We start from the raw sequence: 5,686 nt of genomic DNA on the forward strand, positions 1-5,686 counted from the left end.
TAGTATTGTTGTACTATTTTTGTTTTTCCCAGAAGATTGAATAGAAATTTATGTTTCTGTACCACCATTCACTGAAAAGGTTGCAGAATGGTTCTGAAAGTTTGCATTATAGTGTATAGGGTAAAGTACTTGTGTCCCTACAACAAATGTGGTCCATTCATATTACATATATTAATTAACATGGTCCATATATGTTGGATGTATATTAATTGGAACCAACTCAGTAATCTAATGGTTGCATGTTTTTTCTTGAGTACTTCATGTCTTGGGCTTGATAATGATTTGAACAGTTTGCACTTATTATAATGGAAAGTTTATAATTTAATCATACAAAATATGTGGCCTACTCATATTACATATTTTAAGTAAAAGGACATGGTCCATGGATAATATAAATAAATCAGGTAAGGTATCTTCTGCAGTGTATTTACTTTAGTTAAGCTTGGTAAATTTGGACTGCTTCTAGAATGGAAGAGAACTTATGAATTTGTAGAAATTTGTCTTCTGACAAATTACCTTCTCACTCCTTAAAGTTTTTCCAGGGTTTTTAAACTTGAGAGCATGACAATTTTCAACACAATGTATACTATTATTGTCACCATGGTGACCATCTACTTATTTAAACATCACAGATGCCCCATTTGTGCTTATCTTTATGTAATTATGAAGGTCCATTTGACCAGATTTCTAAATTCCACTTACCCTTTTGGTATGGAAAAATTAGGTAATTCAAACTTTAATGCTTTGTAGGATTAATAAAAAGCTCTATTCCGCTCGTTCATGCTTAGATGGTCATGAGAATTGGTGCCAAAATCGTTCTTATTGATATATGCTGCAGAATTGAAACAAGAAACATTACCAAAGATATTTGTATATTATATATCATTGCTATATCTCTACGTTGGTATGTTGATAGGTATCTCGTTATGAGAAGGATAACGTGCTTAAAAGAACAATAACTAAAATATAGGTCAGCTCTGTACATGCAGTATTGATAAAAAAAAGTGGTTTTAGCATGCCATATTTATTTCAACAGAAGTGATACAATATCGTACCATATGTGTTTTATTTTTATCAGTTGGCCCCCATCACATGCTATTGACTGACGTCAGAATCAAATGATGTTGGAAATCATATTTTGATTTGTCTCTATTGAGTGATGTAATATCAATATATTAAAGTGATGATGTCAATTTCCTTGTTGTGAAGTTTACTTTTCTATGTAACAACACTCCAACAGCACATGCATATGAAGTATATATCTCCCGAGTTGATACAATGTCCCCGAAACTACAGAATGTGATTAATGATCGGAAGATACTTGCCCTGGGTAACACGACGGGTGGAACTAATAGATTAGGAACTCACTTCCTGGCCTCTTGAGTTAACCGAAGTTTTGATTTGAATTAAGTCGTGTTGCTTTTGGTTTAATTTTGATTGTTCAATGTTGTATTATTTTTTCAATAGCTGTGTTGTTTCAATTGGTAAAGTCTTGTCCGTTGTCATAAAACCGTGTTTTTATTTCAAAATTTTATATTCAAGGAAAGTGAAGTGAACTTTAAGAGTTAGAGAATTTACATTTATGAAATTTGGTTATTCTAGTTGTTGGCATAAAGTTGTATTTAGCACGAAACTAGTTTTTTTCAATGTTCTACAACATTTGATGTTGATTTGATTTGGCCTACAAGCCGTTTTATTGGTTTTCCCGCCCACAGGCATAAATATCTTGAAGTCGTATTTGGCACAACCTTTCGACATTAATGGTGTTCAATGCTTTTCAACTTTGTATTTTATTTTATCAACAAACTGGTTTGAACATCGGTTAACTACTGTCTCCTAAATTTTATTCGAGCTCCACTGACGAGTCTTATAATGAAATATAAACTGTTTACAAACCTTTTCGAAATACTAAGGATTTTCTACCCCAGGAATGTTTTACCTAAACTGTATTCGCCAAAAACCTTTTTGAATTTTCGGTAATCAATGCTTTAATTTCAACTCCGTACTTTATATGGTATTTTTAACTTTTTTTATTCGATCGTCACTGGTGAGTTTGTTGTAGACGGAAAGCGCGTCTGGCGTACACAAATTTAAGCCTGGTATCTATGATTAGTTTATATGTATGCCAGACACGAGTTTTGTCTACATAACGGACTCATCAGTGACGCTATAATCAAAACAGTTGGAAGGCCAAATCAAATACGAAGTTAAAGAATATTAAAAACAGAAAATTCCAAAATGTTGTGTCAAATAAAAATGGACAATAAAAACAGGGTATGGAAAAACCTAAGTATTTCCAATAAACCAAATTTTATAAACAGTAAGTTTACAGGAATGAACATGTCAATGATATTTCATGTCAACATTTAAGTGCTGACTACTGGGCTGGTGATATCCTCGGGGACGAAATACCCACCAGCAGTGGCATCGACCCAGTCATTGTAAAAATTTATCGAAGACACCAGGCTAATAATTGTGTACGCCAGACGCTCGTTCCGTCTACATTAGACTCGAATTAAAACAGTTGAAAGGCCAATTCAAAAAGAAGTTGGAAACATTAAAAACCGAAAATTTCAAAAAGGTTGTACCAAATAAAGCTATGGCAATCTATACCTGAGGGTAGAAAAACCTGAGTGTTTCGATTAATTCATTTATAAATACTAAAAATACACCGAAGTCGATATCATCAAAATTCTGGACTTTTTGATCGACAAAAGAAAAAGCATCCTACTAAGTTCTTTAATTTCACTTTCAGATATAATGATGATGTTCTGTCACCCAATTACCCACATTTCACTACGCACTAATCCAGGAATAAATCACTTTAGCTGTATTTGGAAAACATCTTTTTGGAATTATGGGTCCTCAATGCTCTTCAACTTCGTTTTTTATTTGGCCTTTTTAATTTTTTTTAACTTGAACGTCTCTGGTGAGTATTTTGTAGACGAAACGAACGCGCGCCTGGCGATCAAAATTTTAAAATATGATGAGTTTATTCAGTGAATGCTTACATCTCATATAGTCTAGTGAATTTTAGATTAAGGATACTGCCGTAAATATAAGGTCTGCTTCATATCTTGATCTTTTCCTCGAAATAGACACAGGTGGACGACTTCAAACTAGTTGACAAAAGGGATGATTTCAATTTTCCCATTGTCAACTACTCATTTCTCTACAGTAACATACCCTCTGAACCATCGTATGGAGATTACATATATCAGTTAATACATTACGCTCGTGCATGTTTTCACTATACGGAATTCATTAGCAGGGGTTTGCTTCTTACAAAGAAAGTGTTCTTACAGAGTTATGGGGAAGTATAACTGAAATCTACAGTACCAAATTTTAGGGTCACAATCACGAATTGGTTGACCGATACAATGTGTCGGTGTCTCAACTTATAAGCGACATGTTTTCGCGGTCTTAGATCGTTAGATTTCAATATAGTCGTCTGATCTTTAATTTTACCGAATGTTTCCCATTTCTGATTGTGATATTTTGACTGAGTGTGAATTCGCATGGCTGGTGATGCATGCATAACAGAAGAAACTTACCCTATGGACGCACCGGTCTCGCTCCTTTTGGCTTTTGGAGTTCTTAGGATTCCCTCAAATGTTTTTGTTACTGTAAATTCAGAAATTATTGCGAGGTTTTTATTAATGCGAATAATGTGACTGAATGAGTACCGGATTAATAAAAACTCGCATTCTGATATCTGATACATATAACTGAATGCAGACTTTCCTGAAATCGCAATAATTAATCTCGCATTTTAGTCCATTCTTGAAAATTCGCAATAATAAATGCACACAATAATTTCTGAATTTACAGTACTTCGAATTGTCTCTTCTTAATCGGTTTACGAGATTTGGAATCGGTAAACTACTGTCGCTTAAATCTACATAAAGTTCACTTCATGTGAATACAAGAGCGAGTCGGTTTACCAGGAACTCTTAACAAGTACCAATTGGAATACACTGATTACACAAATTAATCAATTGTAATATCATTGATATAAAAATAAGGAGATGTGGTATGATTGCAATGAGACAACCATCCACCCAAGTTCAAAGGAAGTGTTTGCAAGCAATTATAGGCAACCGTACGGCCTTCAACAATGAGAAAAACCCATACCGTATAGTCGGCCAACAAGAAAAATATGAAACAATTCAATTGAGAAAACTAACAGCCTAATTTATAACAAAACAATTTACGAAAAACAAATATGACACACATGAATTAACGACAACCACTGAACTACATATAATAATTAATCATCAAATCAATTTCAAACAATATTTCATTTAAAAATTCCCGAATTGTTATTTGTGAAAATAAAATATTTTGATATAAACATCTAAAAAAACATCTAATCATTCATCAGCTTTTTGAATAAAAAAAAAGGTGCGAACGGACCCAGGAGGCGAACGTTTAGGGTGCGAACGTGTATTGGGCGCGAACGGACCCGATACCGACTTGGGACCGGCAGACTTTTGATTGCTTTGTTAGGCGAGGACATTTCCTCGAGTGTCTTGCATAAATGAATAAAAGATGTTTTGTGAACTTCAGTTAGACCGCAATTGAGCCACACATCCATAAAGACAGACATCTGATAGTCACCCTAGGTATCCAATGACGACAATATCCAACGCAAGATCTTTCATGTGAGTGATAAGACGTGGCCTCTGTATTTTATACCATGAGTCCAAACAATGGGGTGAGCCATCAAATATCATCCTGGCCGACACCAAAACCATGTTTTGAGACAAAGAGATACATCGTGAGAGTCGATTATATTTTATATCTGTAACCATTACTTCAAATACTGTGTATTTGTTGTGAGAAAGGGTTGTCTATCTTCAATACCTGTCTGACCAGATGTTTTTCTCATAAAATTTCGATAATTTCTTTTTTTCTAATTTACAATGATTTATTTTCTTCACTTTTAAATGGACCTCTTCGGCGCAAATCGCATAGTCATACTGGTATCACGACCTTTCGAAATATAAGGTCTATATTTGTTATTTAAGAAATAATTCATTCATGTCGTGCTCTTTGCTCATTCTAACATGGGTAGGCATTATATTTGTCGATATTTTACACTGAGCGTTATCAATTTCCCCCACCTTAGTAGAAATATACCTTCTACACCTGCATATGGAATATACATTTCCCAACTCATTCGGTATTCAAGAGCTTGCAGCTGCTACTCAGACTTTATAAAACGTTACCAGTGTCTGAGCAGAAGGTTGATGAACCAAGGTTTTGTCAAAGAACGTCTCGTCCTTTTTCTAAAACAGTTCATCGGAAGATACCAAGACCTTGTTGATAAATATTCCGTATCAACTTCACAAATGATACACGATGGTTTGAAGTATAGATTCTAGACGTTGTTTATCATCTTAATTACGTGTTATAGTGTTCTTTTATTTGTCTTTGTAAATTATTAACCTTAACTGTTTAGTCCATTTTTGGTAATATTCTTTTGGCGTGGCTCGGTACTTATGCATCTCGCCATTGTGTTGTTGTGCTGTGGTCATTTTTTGTATTCTTGTCTTTTATTTTTGCTTATTTGCTTTGTCTATATGCCATTTTGTTTTTCTTTGTTGACATATTTGTTAAGGGACTTTTCGATTTGAATTTCCGAATTTTCCTTGGAGTTCGGTATTTATGTTATTTTACTTTT

This window comes from Mytilus californianus, unplaced genomic scaffold, assembly GCF_021869535.1.
Source record: "Mytilus californianus isolate M0D057914Y unplaced genomic scaffold, xbMytCali1.0.p SCAF_1, whole genome shotgun sequence".
Classification (NCBI taxonomy): Eukaryota; Metazoa; Mollusca; class Bivalvia; order Mytilida; family Mytilidae; genus Mytilus; species Mytilus californianus.